The sequence below is a fragment of the Rattus norvegicus genome, chromosome 1 (assembly GCF_021556685.1).
Source record: "Rattus norvegicus strain SHRSP/BbbUtx chromosome 1, alternate assembly SHRSP_T2T, whole genome shotgun sequence".
NCBI classification, from domain to species: domain Eukaryota; kingdom Metazoa; phylum Chordata; class Mammalia; order Rodentia; family Muridae; genus Rattus; species Rattus norvegicus.
Genome location: NC_141534.1, coordinates 137,627,424 through 137,645,692, shown reverse-complemented (window position 1 = coordinate 137,645,692; position 18,269 = coordinate 137,627,424). Strand labels below are relative to the sequence as shown.

Genomic DNA, 18,269 nt, shown 5'->3' with positions numbered 1-18,269 from the left:
CAGAGGAAAAAATGCAGAAACCACCTCTCAAGTCAGGAGAATACTCCAACCAGCCAGGGTGTTATAAATTAGAGGCTGTCAGTATTACAATGTATATTAATAGTCACACCTCTTTTTAATGAGTTTGGCATTGGCAGCTGAGAGGAAATACAAGTCATCATGGCTCTGCTCATGCAAACCCCGACAAAGGAATCCGTAATAAATCTTCCTCGAACAGCACTCACCATAAATATGTATCACAGAAGGCATCTGTTTTACATTCTGCATATAAATCAGCATAGCGCTGAATAGCAATGAATCAGCTTCTCAATGCCTGATTTGATAACAAATCGACTTGGATCTTAGGAGAGAGAATTTACAGCCCTCACCCTCAAGACAGAGAGTCAATACTTAAGACGAGTGCCAAGTTAACTTTTCTTCAGCAAGCAAGTTTACAGAATGAGAGTCTTGGTGCACAGGGTCAGGGCGAGGGTGACCCTGGGTAAGCCCTCCTTCTGTAAGGAAGCACAATGTAAGTCTCTACCTTAAAGAAGGTTCAAGTAAACAAGAATGGGTTTTGGAATTCTTCCTCTTTTTCTCCTGTTTGACATGGTTAAGATTTTGTTTTAGTTTAAGTTAGTATGTATGAAGGAGGGAGAGTCTCACGAACAGAAGCAAAGGTGTCTTTTTGTTTAAGAGATTGCTGGAAATACTCTCACTCTCACATCGAGGTTGTTAACTATGGTTCTAAAGATGTTATGTATTAAGAGTCTCTTGCCAAGGTACAGCTGTCTACGCTGGCTGACTCAGGTTGGCAGAATGTGGAACAGGCTCTTCTTCGTTTTGGTAGACTGAGGGGAGGGACAGACTCTCCTACGTCATGCTCTGCTGAGTGGACATCCTTCTTCCTCTGTAAGCATCCATTCCACCTGAGGCATGAAGTAGACCTCTGGCATTCTGTCAGTTTCAGTGTTCTTTGACAACCTTCCACCATTTCCTGAAGTTGTCATACTTACACAGGCTTAACTGCTGTGGCCAAGGACACCAAGATAACTGTCAGGTGAGGACTCCATTCTTGGTAATTCATTCTGCCAGTCATGTCTCAACACCAGGAGAAATTCAAAATTCCTCTCAAATCTGCTTTACTCAATGCATTGAGAGTACGAAAACACCTTCCTTCACTGGGAATGGAGTCAGAGAGTTTGTGAAATCCTCGTCCATCAATGATAATTACACAGGCACCTCTTTCTCACAGATAGGTGCTCCCAGGCTTCCACAGGGCAAGATGAAGCTGGTGGAGACAATAGGACTGCAAGATAGCTGTCAGATGAGGACTCCATTCTTAGAGACTCATTCTGCCACTTACAGAAGACCTTGAACTACACATGGTCCCCCTCCTCAGAACTTGCTTTTCACAGAGAGAACGTAGTCATACCGCACATGGATAGAATGGCTCCAAGACAGAGTTACTTCCTAAAGATGGCTCGAGCCATCCATCTGCCTCACAGCCCTGCCCCAATGGGAACCTCTGAATCAACTTGGTTTGCTGTAAATACCTTTTCTAAAAAATAAAATCTGATTTGTTTCAAGTTGTAAATACATGCACTTTATATTTATTTAATAATGAACATGATGGGGGTCATATGAAATTAATTAAATAGAAAGATTTTAAATGTTTTAGGCTTACATGGATTGGACCAAAAATTGCAAGTGATCATTGATATTAGTTGGGTCTTGACCTGCACAATGAAGTGAAGCTTAACATGTTGATGATTAAAGTCTAGACCTAGACTTTGTTTGCCCTGTACCATCCCTGTGGCAAGGGTGTTTGCAATCATGGCATCTATATTCCACCTCAGTAATTCGAGTGGATGAGATTTTAAGACTAGGGCGGCATGTCTCTCCTTTAGGGGAAGAGCAAGACTACTCCTTTTTCTAGATTGTTTTTGTTCCATGGAAATACTTTCCTTCTTTCATTGTCCCAGGCTTGCTTCAAACTTTCCGTCCTGATGAGTATGTACTCGAGCTCCTAATCTTGCTACACTTCTTGGTGCTAGGACTGAAGGAATATACTGTCATATTCAGTTTATATGTTATTGGGAAAGAAACCCAAGCACAAGGAGCAAGTGTTCTACCAATGGAGACACATCTGTATGGCCTGCTTTGCTTGGCTTTCCTTCCTTCCTTTCTTCCTTCCTTCCTTCCTTCCTTCCCTCCCTTCATTTCTTCCTTCTTTTTTCTCTCTCTCTTAAAAAATCAAACATTCTTGGACCTAATTATGAGAGTAATCTTCTAGATATCAGTATGTAAATTACCAAATACACACACACACACACACACACACACACACACACACACACGAGATTTAAATAAATAAAGACCAATGAAACCAGTAAACAAATTCAATTCTGATACATGGAGCTATAAAATGTTCTTCTTTGAATTTTCTAATGAGTCATATTAAATGAATCCTCTACATTGTGTTGAGTTATGCCCGATCAGATTCATAAGGGCAAATAGGGGTGAAGCAGCCAGGGACATGACCTCCACTTGCCTCCATAATTAGTGTGTATTGTTGGGTGAGAGGGAAGAGGTGACTCAATGGGAAACAGAGAAGCTATTTAGAAGATGGCCACAAACACTTTCTGTTTTCAAAACGTCCCCCAGATACAAGCCATCAAAGGATATGAGGGAGGTAGTGTTTGAAGTCTGGTTATACCTCAAAATATTAAGGATGTTATCAAGTACTGCTTATAACTCAGAGGTACAAGGAAAATGATACATAATGAAATAATCAGAGAACTAAATAATCAGTAAGCAGAAACTCCCTTTGGCCTCCAGACTAATCTGGAAGGGAAATGCAGATTAGAGAAATCAAAGTTGCAACCTTAAATGTCAAAGCTACGTACATCACAGGACATGGACAAACCAGGAAGCAGAGTTGGGCAGGAGGTAGGATGAAGCAAACAGTGTACCCTGGTGAGTGTGCCCAGGGTGGTTGATAGGGACTTCCCAGGAACGAAAGGTGGGGTTTCCACTGAAGCCGCTAACTGAGAGCCAACTTTCTGGAGTCTGGAACCATGAGTTTTTGCATGTGAATTATACTCAAAATAACCACACTGGGGGCAAGCCACCATGGCATGAGCTCCTAAAAGAGATAATGAAACAAAGCAAAACAACAAATTAAGAAACCCAAGAAAATGAAAACCAAACACCAGAAGCCCATGGTCTACCTACCAAACAAAACAAAATCGCCTTCGGTTAACTAATTTACATTTGCTTAATTTCTCAAAAGTTCCCTCTTTACCCAAGGTGTCAACCAATCTTATTTGTAGTTTGCTTTCTCTTTAGAAAAGAACCTATTTATAAAACCCTGACTTGTTGAGGCCTGGTAGAGATCTGTTTTCCCCTCCATGAAGTCCATGGTGTGAAGAAAATCCTCAGCTACATTTCCCAGAAGCATATCACTGTAAAATGTAGGAGTTTGAGCTTGACCAAAATGCAAGGAAAGATCACAATCCAGACAAATTAGTTTCCTGAAACTTTGTTGTGAAGTCTCAAAGGTAACCAGGATAGCAGTGGGGGAGCCAAGGGCTCCTTCCCTCAGAGACGCACTTCAGGAGAGGTGTGGGAAAGGGCTGTTTTCCAACTGGGACTGCAGTGTGCTCAGAGGTCTTCCTCTCATTCCTGTCTCCTGTTACAGCAGTAGCTAGGGGGTGATCACAAAACAGGAGGATATTTATTTCCTGGTTCTGGCTGACTAATGAACCTGTAAGAGATGCTTGTGACTTCTGTGAGCTTACTCACACTGCAGTGTCTCTCAGTAGCCTGGCTCCTGCATTCCCCTGCCTCTAAGTATATTGCCTACTGGTTAAAAAGGTAAAGAAAACTGAATGAAACAGAACTAGGGGCTTTCAGGGCCTGTAACTAGTACTTTATCATTTAGTCGTCAATGCAGGGGGATAGGACTTCTTTACCTTATGTCTTCTGAATACTACTAAGTAAAAATTTTTAAAGCACGGTAGAAAGGGAAGGGAGGGGACGAAAACAAATGTGCCAAAAATGAAACCAGTTGATAAATAGAATACCAGATTCACTGTCTCAACCACAATAATAATGCTAAATGGCATATCTGAAATGATCCCACCGAGTCCCCTCCCTCTCACAGCCTCACAGGATATCCTGTCTCCTGCAGAAACAAAACATGGAAATGAATCAGCCGATAAAGGATTTTTCTCCCATTGAAGATGTTGGTGATTTTGTCCTGTGTTGGGGAAGTTGAACATTGAGATGGATATTCATAATCTGTGGAGACCTCTGCCTCCCTCTTGTGCGATGCAATTGTGTGTGTGTGTGTGTGTGTGTGTGTGTGTGTGAGAGAGAGAGAGAGAGAGAGAGAGAGAGAGAGAGAGAGAGAGAGAGAGAGAGAGAGAATGGCCAACTGAAGGTAAAATGCTTTCACACCATAGACTGACTGACTTAAGTATATAGTTCTTTCTACCATGGGCAGTCAATCTATTGACAGACTCCCCAGCTGCCCAACTGGCTGCTTTTCTTTTTCTCAGGATATATGTGAATATTAATGTAGTGTCGGTCTATATTTTACCTTCTCTTTGAGGGTACTTGGGAAGAGGATAAGCTAATATCTGGGGGAGGCTCAGTGACATTGTAAACAAGGACGATAATGATGATTGTATTGAGTATGCATTGTGAGATCATTTCAGAATTCTTACCACAATGCTTGTCATTTCCAAAGCTTGAGTTACTCTTATACAACAGATATTTTTATAAACTTACAGCTGAAAATGAAGAAAGAGAAATTCATTCCTTACATTTGCAAGATTGACATGGCCTAGAAAAGAATTGTTCTAGAGTCAGATGTAGGACATTTTCCCCCATGCTTTCAAAGGACTGGCACTTTGGCTGTCTCCCCAAAGATAAACTTAGTACTACTCACATTTTTTTCCTATCCAGACCAACCTGGAGATTTTGCTAGAGAGAAATATTTTTAAAAGGATGCTAGGAGAGGTGTGTGCAGTAGGAATTTCAGGCAGCTTCCAAGGTTAATACTTGTTCGTGTTTCCATGGACAGTTCCTTTTATTCAAAGACAACAGGATCAACTCTGAATAGCTGATGCTGTCCCCAGCCTCTTGGGTGACGCCTGGGCAGCAAAGCCATAGTGAAGTGTGTGTTCTCTACAGAGCATTTGGGAAAGCTACAAGGAGGAGCTTATGGATTTAATGGAAAAGGAGAGAGAGAAGAGACAGACAGACAGACAGACAGAGAGACAGAGAGAGAGAGACAGAGAGAGGCAGAGAGAGACAGAGAGAGACAGAGACAGAGAGAGATTTGTAGGTCTGCAGTACAACTATAAGCTAGCTGAATGTCCTGTCCACATTTCCACTGTGGGCATTTAAACGGGCCACCCAAACTGTTGACATCCTTCACTGACCCTTCCCAAACAATTGTGAACCTAATGACTTTGTTTTTGGATTTTGGAACTGAACTTTACAGGGATTAATTCCAACCATGGGTGGTGCTGAGAAAATTCAGCCGTACCAGAACTTGGCTTAGACCACCAGTGCGTTTCATGTGAGGGCCTTTTCCCATAATCTGACTAGCATGGTTTATGAATGTTCTGGGGAGCAAAACCTGGGTCCCAGAGGCTGAGAAAGGGCCATGCCCTGCTCAGTTGGAAGACCACACAGCCGTCCTCTTTCCCCTCTGAGTATTTATAGTTCGAAAAAAACACATCACCTCTCTCCTTCGGAAGCTGCGGGTGAAAGTGAGGAGAGAGACAGAGCACAGATCGTGTCCTCCAGCTGAGAAAGCCTCACTCTTGGAAAAGTTAGGAAATAAATAAATAAATGAAGGAAATCCAAATGGGATCGCTCTTCAAACACTCAGATGATCTTATGCTAACAGTTGGGATTAAACAGCTGTCTCGTGGTTGTGCGAGCATAACAGATGCTGCGTGAGTGTTTCCTGCTAGCTTTGTTTTGGTTATTGCTGTTTGTGTAGTTCATTGGGCTGAATGCAGCTTAAGGGATACAGATTTTTATGATCCTTCTGTGAGGCACAAGCAGCTTCATCATCTCTCTAAGAGGAGAGGGGATGTGTGAGAGGGGATTGTAGAGGGAGTGAATGGTGGACTCTTCAGTGTCTCCCTGGGAATGATGTCATGTCGGTGTAACTCTAACGCTGGTTTATGACCACCTTGCCATTAAAGTGGTCCCCAGCCTTTATTTTTATTTATCTATATTTTTTGTAGAGATTTTACTCTATCCTGATATTCTAGTATAATGCCTGCAGCTGGAATAGAGTTGTGGAACATTTCAAGAACACAGATGGCTTTTGTTTGTTTGTTTGACTGATGAATTGTCCCTCTCACACTTCTTGTTCTCCTGTCCCTTCAGAAACTGGGGCTACTTTCTTAGAACTTTCATTCCACTCTAGAGGTCTGTGGAGAAGGCATAGTGGATAAACTGCTTGCTGTGCAGGCATGAGGACATGAGTTCAATACCCAGCACCAATGTCAAACACAGATGTGGTAGCATTTGCCTCCAGCACTGGAGAGCTAGGGTCTGATGGGCCCACAGAATTCTCTGACCACTCAGGTGAGCCAATTGCTATGCTCTAGTTTTAGTAAAAGGCACTGTTGTAAGAAGTAAGATAAGAACTTGTGGAGACAACATGGTGGGTAAGAATACATTCTGTGAATGCAAGAGGACTAGAGCTCCAGTCTTCTGTACTCCATGGAAAAACTGACAATTGCAAGTGTGTGTCACCTCAGTGTGTGTCATCCTACGTTGATCTTAGAAGGATCAACTGGCCAGCAGAGCTACCTGACACAAGAGCCTTAAGTCCACTGAGAGACTCTGCTTCAATAAATAAGACTGAAAGCTACCGAGAAAGACAACAGGCATTGTCCTATGACCTCTCAACATGTGCATGTGAGTGTGCATACTTACATACACACACAGAAAGGCAGAGAATGATAGAGGAATTGCACCCTATGTCTACTCCACTCATATGTGCATGTGGGTACTTGTTCATCCCACACATATGCATACACGCACATTAACATATACTAAGTGTATACATGAACACCCTGCACAATCAGTTTCATTCTCCTCTGGAAGTGAAGATCACTATTCCCACATCAGCCAAGGGATGAATGGTCACCATTTTGTTCCCAGACCCCTTTAGAAGCTCAATGAAGTCACTCTGAGCTCTATCACATTACTTCCTCAAAACAAAAACATGAAAAACGTCTTCAAAGACTTCCAAGATTCATAACACACTTCACTTAACAACAAATCAAATACTATTATTATATGGAAAATGTAAATGCAAAGTGTAGCACTTGCTGTGTTCAGTATGCTCGGCCTCAGCACCGACTGTTTACCTCTTCTCCACCAGGAGTCAGTAGATAGCTCAAAGGGCACTTGACAAGGAAAAATGATTACCAGATAGTGGATACCCAGAACCCACGTCTATGTCTGTAAGCCCAGAACTCCTTTAGTGAGATGGAAGGTAGAGACAGGAGAATGCTCTGAAGCTGATAGGCTAAGTAACCTGCTGTACACAATGGTGAACAGTAAGAGAGCTGTCTCAAGGGAAGTGGAATGTAACCATTAACATTTGAGCCCCCATATGTATATATAATGTGTATATATAATGTGTATATATATATATATGTATATCTCACACCACCTCTCTCTCTCTCTGTCTCTCTCTGTCTCTCTCTGTCTCTCTCTCTCTTTCTCTCTCTCCCTCTCTCTCTCTCTCTCTCTCTCACACACACACACACACACACATATGTACATACATACACAAGCACGCATACAAACACATATACAAAAGCATACACAAGCACACACACACACATCATAGACAGGCACATAGGATAAAAAATTTCCATGATACATAGCTGAAACTTGAGGATATTATTCTAAGGGAAATAAACCAATCAAAAAAGCTAAACACAAATGAAATAAAGCTAGGGATTTTTAAGGCATATAACAGGTGCTTCATCATTTAGTAGCAAATGCTGAAGGATAAGATTTCTTTACATCGTGCCTTCCAAATCCTGCTAAATAATTTTTTAAAGCAGGGTAGGAAGGAAAAGGAGGGGATCAAAGTGAAATTAACCAAAATGGGTGTCAAGCACACAGACGGAAAACAGAATGGTGGCTTTTAGGTTAGGAGATAGAGCAACTGAAGAGTTAGAGTTTAATTCTCATAGTGTGGAGATTTGAATGACCATCTACCAGAGGTTCAAATATTTCCATACTTATTTTCCAACTGGCGAGCTGTTGGCAGGGATAAGGAGTTAAGTCACTAGGGGTAAGATGTGATGCTTCAAAAAAAACCATCCCAGGCCAAGTCTCTCTCTCTCTCTCTCTCTCTCTCTCTCTCTCTCTCTCTCTCTCTCTCTCTCTCTCTCTCTCTCTCTCTCTCTCGGTTCTTTCTGCCTGTAAATCAGGATGCAAAGCTCTCAGCTACTGCCACAGCACCATGCCTGCCTACTTGCCTCAGTGCTCCCTGCCATAATGGGAAGGGTCTCACACTCCAGAACTATAAACCAGTCTACAGTGAGGTGCTTTCCTTTATAAGGGTGTTCTTGGTCATGGTCTCCCTTCACAGCAATAAACACCAAACATAGAATTTCAGTTTGAGTGGGATGGTCTTCAAGTTTACACAACATTGGGAATGAACTTAACTGCACTCAGTATTCATGGAAAACTGGTAAGACAGAGTAACCTTATGCTCATTTTACCACAATGAAAACTATTCAGTGGGACAAAAAAAGGAAGGGCCACGGGGACCTGAGACTTGGAAGCTTCCCTTTGAAACCAGCACCTGCCTCTTTTTTTCCACTGTGAAACCGGGCATAACATACGGCCCACTGTTTAGCTTTACTGGGTATTCACACACTGTAGCATGACTGCCTTTCACACCTGTAGGATGAGCACAGGTCAGACCACCTCAGAGGCTTGGTTTGCCCCTGCCTTGAGGACTAGAGCTTCCCCAGATCTTTACCCCTTTCTTTTCAATTTCCATACTAATTAAAATTAAAATCCTTCTACAAGATACCTTTTAAGCATTTTTGTCTTTTTAATTTCAGATCATTTAATCTTCTGCCACTTTTTCTTAAATAATTTGTTATTATTATAATGCCAATATGGGCAAAAGTTAGGTAATACACACCAAGAGCTTTTCCAGTCTGTCAGGATGGAGGTCAATAGTGCATTGCCACTCTCGGTAAATTCTTTCAGGATAATCCCTCGAAGATAACCTGCTGAGTATTGTTTTTCTAGTTTATTGCGGATCTAACCAGCTAACGACAAAGATCAACCATCATAAACGTCTACAAAATGATAGAACCTATTATAGGCGGGGTGTGCAGAAAGGTGCATTCATAGTTTATTGAAGTGTTAAAAATTATTCTTTTGCAAAGCAATCTGATTGTATATTTAAAACATAAATAGCCTTTCACTCTGTGGTTCACTAGTAGAAATCTACCCCAAGGAAGAAAAGCAACCCCCTTTAAGCACTGCAAAACCGATGTATAAGCATGTTTTCTATAGCACTCTCATACTAAGAAAACAGTCAATTAAACATGGTATGGAATATCATGCAACCACTAAAATAACAAATTAAAGCTCTATCAACTGAGTAGTGGAATCCTATAAAGATATCGAGAACCCTATGAAGGAGGCATGGATCATTTTTGAAAAATAAAAAACCCTCAGATATATACCTCCCTTCTACATCCACCCATAGTTGATCATAGGATTACATTTGTATGAGAACATCAACACTTAATGATACAGGAAGGCTTATCAGTAAGCAGTTCACATCATTGAGGAGAATGGGCTGGCAAGAGAGAAGAAAGGAAGATAAGAACTTATAAGCTGTAAGAGAAAGACCACAACACAAACGGTGCCATCGAAATGAGTCATTTTTATACTGATTTTTAAAATATGTGTGAGAATAACTGTAAAGGAATCTACTTTGGAAAACGTATCCCCCTGTTTCCATCTGTGTAACAAAGTGCCTGAGATAAGCAGTTTATAAGGAAGAAAAGCTGATTTTGGCTAAGGGCTTTGGGCTATGGCTGTACAGTAAATCATGGCGGGAGTGTTTGTGTGGTGGAGGAGGCTGCTCACCTCATAGTGGCCAGGACGCAAAGAGATAGCAGGAGTGGATAGAAATCCTGATACCTTCTTTCATGACACGGCACAACTGACCTCGCTCGTCTCACTAGGTCGTACTTCTTGAGGCTCCATCACATCCTAAATGTACATACTGGCAGCCATCCCCTATGCTGTGGGTCTCTGGGGAGCATGCGGGGTCTAAAGGAGTTCATCCTCCAATCAGTTATTTTTATAACTAGAACCAGATGACGTTGTCTTTTGCACATCATCTTACTGGTCACTTTTAGGATGGTGTTCATAGCTGTCACAATTAAAAGTAATCACACCCCACCCAAACTGACTTTTCTTCCTTTTTAGAGATAACCTTAACCCAGAAGACATACACAGAGTAAAGTAACAAATTGATAATTATTTAATTCCCAAACGATGTTTATTTAGGGCCAAGCCAATTATTATAAGTTAGGTCATCGTCAAATCAGAGCAGGTTCCTGAGCCTGGTACAATGGCATCCCCCAAAAGAGGAGCTGAAGACAATACTACTGGCTACAGTCTTAAGTCTCGCTCCAATTCAGGTATCGAAATTATAGCACACAATCCATGTACTGCTTCTTGGCACTGATATGAAGGCTCCTAGAAGCAGCAAAGTACAGTGATACAGGACCAGGGTCTGTCATCCAATGACAAGAGACTCCTGATCCTGTTTTCTAACTGCATTCCTAAAATGGGTTGTCCAGAGGGTGAGAGTGTTATGGATGGGGTCCTGAATCTGTTGCGTGTTTGTTCCTGAGCTAAAACACCATAAGCGAGAGTAATCTGTAGAAGGGGTTTATTTTGGCTGTGATTCCAGGGCAGAGTCTATAATGGCAGGGGAGGCATAACAGCAGGCTGTCAAGATGTTGAGAAACCACATCTCAAATGCTCACTAGAAGTAAAATGTCTGACCTGAAAGTGGGGCCAGTTTGTTTGTTATCAAAGCCCACCCTCCCCAAGTGTTTTACTTCCCTTAGTAAGGCTACAAGTTCCAAGAGCTCCACCATCCCTCCCAAACAGTACACTAATCATGAACCAAGTGTTGAAATGCCCGAGCCTAGGAGGGGTACTCTCATTCAAACTGCAAGTCCCTATTCTGTATTTCTTAACTTTGATTCATTTCTCTGTGTCTTGATTCACAAGAATCAGGGTTCATAGGCATCTATTTTCAGATTTTTTCAAATGTACTATGACATACTTTTGTGCAAGAGGAAATATGATCAGTGGCAATGTAGACAAATTGTATCACAGTAGTGGGCCTGGCTTCTCCATTGCTGTTGGCATTTTCAACAGCAAAGTTGGAGGTCATTTTTGTGTTGTTTCTCAAGTGTTTCTCTTTCCTTCTATTATTCTTATGTGTTTACATGATATTGACTTTAATAACTTAATAATCTTGCTTATCTTTTAAGCTCCACCCACTCCAAATTACTTACAATGCCATGAACTTATTAAATGAAAACATCCAGGTCAGTTTCTGAACTTAACAAAGTTTTCTTTAATTCTATCTCTCATTATTTTTTTCTGCTACAAATTTTCTGCCTTGATAATACCCTTTTAATGTCTAAACCCAATCTACAGTTTATTATTAATATCCACATACTTTAAAAATATTTTTGAGTCCCTAATAGCTCACACTTTTTTCACCTAGACAATAAATTATCTGAGTTCAGTAACTAGCATCCACATGGCAGCTCACAAATATCTAGGACCAGAGGGTTTGACACCCTCACACAGACACCCTCACAAGACAATCACACATAGGTACAGGCAAAACACAATGCACATAAAACAAATAGAAAGAAAGGAAGGAAGGAAGAGAAAAGGGAAGGGAGAAGGAAAGAAAGAAAAAGTATGAGAGAATCATGGAAGGCTCTGGAGTCCCTAGGTTTCCTTCAAGGCCGTATCTCCAATGACAGGCTTAAGCTCCCCCTCTTAAAAGCTACACCCCCACTTTCCACTACCACCAAGCTCACAAGCAAACCTTTAACATATAAACCTTTGGGGTGCCTTTCATATTCAAGTTATAGGAAGCAACTCTCAGCCGGTAATCGTGGTTGACATCAGATTTTTTTTCAGTGCCATCTCAAAATCCTGTTTGTTTGCATTTTGGGGGGCTACTTTGTTTTTCTTTTTCTCCTACAGAAAAGAATGTTTGGGAAATGAACATGTGTTTACTACATTCCTCTTAGATTTTTCTTAAATTACTGAGTAAAACTGAATATATTTTATATACAAGGTAAGAACTTCATTCAATCCTCTCTGAGGATTTTGTTGGATGAGACCTACCCAGAACCTTCACAGTCCTTTCTAGATTGGATTCATCTGCCTGAACGTAGGCTTCTTATAGGCGCCAGACACTGTGTTTTCCCCTGAGTAAAGTGAGATACAGTCACCATGGCCCTTGTAGAATTCTATATCTCACCAAGAATTTCACAGAATTTCTTATTTTCTGATATCATAAAAAGGAAGACAGGTTATAGTTTTTTTTTGTTTTTGTTTCGTTTTTATTTTTGTTTTTGCAATGTTGACACCAGTTGCCAGTAACTAATGCAGCAGTAAAGCTTTAATAAGGAAAAATCCCCACTATTTCCTTCTGATCAAGAACATGAAATCTCTGGCCTTGGGGAGCATGTGCCATTCTCAAGGACTCACATAAGGGGAAACTCCTAGGAAGATGGGTTCCCTTTAAGCCATTCAAGAGAGGTGGGCAGAATAAGTATCCCATCATGAAATGATGTGCTTTTTCTTTCCAGAATTCCTACTGGTTAGTACAGTAGCTTACTGGGCCATAGCCATGTAGCTTCATAACACTGCCCGCTCTTCTGAATCACAGAGGAAAGTATAGCTTTTTCCTTTCTTTTTTCTATCTCTGCTATAAGCACGTCTTCTCTGATCCTTGACTCCTCTTCCTGCCACGTGGTTCCTTGACAATTATGTGACATGATTGGCTGACCTCCAGGCCAGCTTAGTTAAAAAGGCATAACTGGTTCATTTGGTTTTGTCTTTTGTTTTGTTTGTTCGTTTTTCTTTTCCTGCTTCATTTTCCTCCTCAGGACAACTTTTGAGACTTCTACCTTGCCTGCCCTGGAGTGGAATTTTCCTTGTAAGTTCTAGTAATAGTGTCCTGAAGTTTTCAGTTGAGTCTATTATTCTTAAATTCTATGATTTATTTATTTATTATATACATTTTTCCTGTGTGTATACTTGCTTGCTGGCCAGAAGAGGGCACCAGCTTCCATAATAGATGGTTGTGAGCCACATTGTGGTTGCTGGGAATTGAACTCAGAACCTCTGGAAGAGCATCTATTGCTCTTAACCTCTGAGCCATCTCTCCAGTTCCCTAAAATGATTTTATTATGAGAGTAAAAGTTGCAAGAGGGAAACGCTGTTTTCCTAATATCATCTATAATTCACAAAGGGATTGCCCACATTCCTCCATATTCTGTTTAAAATATTCTTATTTCAATGAAACAGTCTCACAGCGTAGTCACAAAAGGTGGTTCTCTAGAGGCAAAGTTTTCTTAGTTTTGTTCAAAGAGTAAGGTTTGCTTCGATTTGCTCAACAGATATTAAAGAAAACTACATTGACTAAGACGTAAAGTAGTATTTTAGGACCAAAGGATCATGCACATGCACACGCATGTGCACGTTCACATGCACACATGCACACACGCTGACTTAGAAACTACCTCCTAAAGTTTCATTCTTTTTTTTTCACTTTCAGCGCTTGAATGTACCTACAGAGAGGGGACTTTCTAGAATCATTCAAAGGTTTTCTCCCAGAAGTCCAGATAAATCTTAAATAACCATACCTCAGCCATTTGAATGACTCTGAGACTTTTCAGAGTTAGAAATGGATATACAACCTATTATGTTCAACCTCAGCTTAGTAATTTCTCAAATATTGAAAGAGAAAATGAACACACATTTGCAAGATGGTCACCCTCAGAGCTGGTATTTTCGAAACGTAGAGAGTCGCATTTTTAATATCTGTAATCATTTCAGTTAACCAATGTTCCTTAGAAGGAAGCATTACAAGGAAGCATGAAGTTAAATGTCATTTGTTTTTTGGCAATTGCATCTGGAGGATTTGCCCCTTAGAAGGAATTTCTAGGTTCTGGCACACCCTGGTGCCAAAGCAGGTAGAGGCCTCTGTTCTCCACCTTGCAGGCTTGGGAAAAAGATATAAAATCAATAAGGTCAACATTGTCCAGTTAAAAGTCCTAAGTTCTATAACCACAATATGTAGCTCTCAACTGAGGACAGCCTCAATGACTGTCACCCGGTGATAACCGTGATACAAAGCATGGTATTCCTACAGTGGGAGAGTGGAGAGACATTCAGAGAGATGGAATGTGTTACAGCATTCTCCTGTTAAATAGGTTACTTATAACATCTTTTCTATTTTGACAAATGAAAGGAGCCATTTGCAAAGGGCCGTATGTCATAAAATTCCATTTGTGTGTCAAGAAAAAGGCAAACTCAAAAGGGTCGAATTTAGATTACTGGGTTGTTTGGAGTCAGGCTAGCAATGGGGACTGACTCTAATTGGTAGGGGAGGAGTATGTTTTAGAGTGAATTGTGTTGATGGTTCTCAATGTGGCATGTTTGTTTAAAATAAAACAGACTGAATATACACTTAAATCAGATAGATTGTATAGGAACTAAATAATACCTCAGAGTAATTATCCCAATCTACCTCAGAAATTGTGAGGTAAAAAAGAAACCCCAGGAAGTGTTAGAGAAGATGGGTATATGCATATGTAGATGCGTATTTCTCTAAAGTATGGAAAGATCTGGGTCTATGATACTTCATGAGGGCTATGAAAAGTGAAGGCAACTGTGGAAACCATAGAGAAGAAAACACTGGAGAGCAAATGGCTTGTTCCAGGATTCAGGGCTGGGAGCTAATGTTCTTTCTGAGAATCTGAGAGGAAAGCCCATGAGAGAGAATGCAATTGTCCAGGGCATTTTGTTAAGGAGGCTAGTGTTAGTCCTTTGCGAAGATAATACGTTATTTCTTTTGGTCAATCTGGGAATGAATAAGGAGAGAATGGAATTGAGGAACCAGATCACATAGCATTCATGAAGCAGGAAAAAGATTACTATGTTTAGGACTAAGAGGATACAAGTAAAGATGGACAGAAATAGATGAGTGTAATTCTTACTCAACCCCAACAGCTTTGAGAATTGGATTCTGAGGAGTAAATTAGGGAGTGGAATTAGAGTTGATGACACATTGTAAAACTGGCTAGAATGAGAAAGTCGAGGTTGAACAAGTTTGGGGAATGGGGATATCAAGAGTGCGTATGGTATATGTTGCCTATATTATTAGGCTTAAGCCAGTGATGAAGCTGTCAGCTGCAGTATAGTCCTGTTAGAACAAAAAGACTGAAGAAACCACAGGGTCTACTACACCACATGAGTCTAGATGTGTCTCCCAAGAAAGAGAATAGATCAGGTCCATTGGTCTTGCTTTGTCAGGTAGGAAAAGGCCAGGCAAGATGGCAGCCCCATAAGCCAACAGGGCACAGTTTGTGTGAATCCAAGGCAGACAGCAACTGGAGCAGGCTGAGACTGGGGACAGGAAGGTCCCCACAAAAGATGACTGAAGTACTTATCTCTGGAGAAAAGTCCAAACAGGTGACCATAGTTTTAATAAGATGAGTTTTATGAAGATGAGCAGGTGGAAATATCGGTAAGGGTAGAGTTTGCCAGCAAAATGGTGGAGTGAAAATCATAGCAGCTTAAGCTGCACGGATCCTTAATAAGGTCAGTAGGTGAGAAACTCAGGACCACTGTAACAGCTTGGATCTTCCTACCTCACAGCTGGACTGACACCCACATATGAGGAAGTGAGGGGAGGCTGAGGTGCAGTCGCTGAAGATGCTGGATTCATTCACAAAGCCGCATCTGGATTCGAGAGTAGAAGAAAGCTGGACAAATGGGAAGAACTCACATTTGATCTAAAAATACAGTTTGTTTTTTAATCAAGAGCCTAAGAATCAAATAATCCCTATTAAGATTGATTCCCCACCTTTATGAAAATTAGCACTTGCTTATTACTAGTTTGTTTACTGTTTTGTTCACATGCTGACACAGTAAATACACTGGATGAGACGATCAAGTGCCCAAAGTTTTTGAGGGAGATGAGACACAAACCTGGAGAATGGGAAAAATGTAGACGTAGAGACAGAAGGGCACAGCCAAATCTAGAGTTATTTTCCTGGGTATCGAATATTATAGAGACATTTCTGAGAGCTGAAGGCAGAGTTTTGCAATGAGAGTGTAGCTTGTTTGAGGCTTACCATTTTATTCACAAAGTGACATCAGTGTTAGGTAGGATCAGCTAGCATTGGTGGGGAGATGCGGCTTGCACAGTGTGGAGAAGGAGTGTGGTCAGGAGTTAACTTAATGTTAGAGTAATGTAAGGCAAGTGCTGGGTGGTACAAGGTTGTTACAGAAACTCCCAAGGAAGTAATTCTGACCTGTCACCATTGTCGTCATCAATCAGCTCCCGACACACCTGATTATTTATTGAAGGTCTCATTTGCATGTAGCATTTTTTAGGTACAAAAGAACGGTGTTTTATTGCTTCTCTTTGTTGTTCATTACAAGTTCTTTTTAGCTTTTATGGTTAATGTAATGTTTTTCTGTACATATAAAATTGCTCCTAAATGAAGTCCATTCCCTCAAGTGTTATTACCTTTACCTCAGGAGAAAATGGCCCTGCAATTTCCTCATAGGTCATTTCTTAGTCTCATCCTCTTTTATTTTACTCTCAGCAGGATAATTTTCTAAACATGTCTCAAAATTCTGTTGCTTGTGTCGTTTGAATCTCTCCTCTCTGAACTTTCCGCCATGTCTCCATCTCCCTTTGTATTATTGCAGGACCAAAGCTAAATGCAGAATTTAGATGAATGGATGGGAAAGTTAATCTCTCATAATCCTTCAAGGACAGTGATATCTTCACTGGTATACAGTGTCACAAAATAAGACAAGGAGATGTGACAAGCAGGATCTGTGTATCTCACCTGTTTGAATTATAGAACAGACATATGGCTTCTAATAAGCTGTTCGGAATGAGAGATGGCTCAGTTAGTAATGTCTGTTACATACTATCATGAGCACCTGAGTCTGGACCTCCAAAGCTCAAAGGGAAGCAAATGCGGTGGCATGCATCTGTAATCCCAGCACTAGGGGAGCGTAGATGCCTAGCGTTCATTGTCTGGTCAGCCTAGCTCAAACGATGAGCTCGTGTCCAGTGAAAGGCTGTGTCTCAAAAGATAAAGTAGTGATTGAGGAAGACATCCAGCATCAACCTTGGCCACTACTGTATGAACACAGAGATGTGCATCAAAGTAATATAATGTACACACACACACACACACACACAGAGAGAGAGAGAGAGAGAGAGAGAGAGACATACAGACACACATAGACACACATAAGCACACAGATACACAGACACAGACACACACACACAACAGAGAGAGAGAGAAAGACATACAGACACACATAAGTACACAGATACACAGACACACAGATACAAACACACAGATACACAGACACAGACACACACACACATGAGAGAGAGAGAGAGAGAGAGAGAGAGAGAGAGAGAGAGAGAGAGAGAGAGAGAAAGTCAAGAGTTTGGGGGACTTAATTGGAGTTAATTTGTATTTCTGATTATACTTTATTCTCTTGAAAGGATTTTGCAAAGGAGACTAGGATCTCCAGCTAATGTAGCCTAGATTAAAATCAAATAAGATGAGAAAGGGTCTGGGATCTTTGATTTATGCTTTTTGAATGTCTCTTTATCGTAACATAAGTTTAAAACATATTTTGAAATTTGGCTATTTTATCCCCTAGAAAAACATGAAAGATTGATTATGGCCTCTCAGCATTAATATAAAATTCAACAGACAGCATTGAGCTTGCACTGGTGTCAGTAATAGCACTGGTTTTCATTTAGGTTAAATTAGCCTGTCTCTCACAATAGCCAAACATCCTTACCCTACCAACAGTAGGCTGGAGTTTTTCTGGTTTCACCATATTTTTGCCATCCTTGTCAATTTGTGGTTATGGAGGAAAGG

At 40.9% G+C, this 18,269-nt stretch overlaps 1 long non-coding RNA gene across 9 annotated transcripts in view; it reads right to left on the bottom strand.

The window, feature by feature from the left end:
• The window catches only part of LOC120099851 (uncharacterized), a 178,459-nt gene that overhangs the window by 81,960 nt on the left and 78,230 nt on the right, over window positions 1-18,269 (bottom strand). Inside the window, exon 4 of one of the 9 annotated variants that reach the window (XR_015647112.1) lies at window positions 1,579-3,127. The exons of the other annotated variants lie outside the window; for them this stretch is intronic. This is a non-coding gene — a long non-coding RNA (uncharacterized LOC120099851). Of the gene's footprint in view, window positions 1-1,578; window positions 3,128-18,269 lie in introns of those variants that run through there. 9 annotated transcript variants of the gene reach the window in all.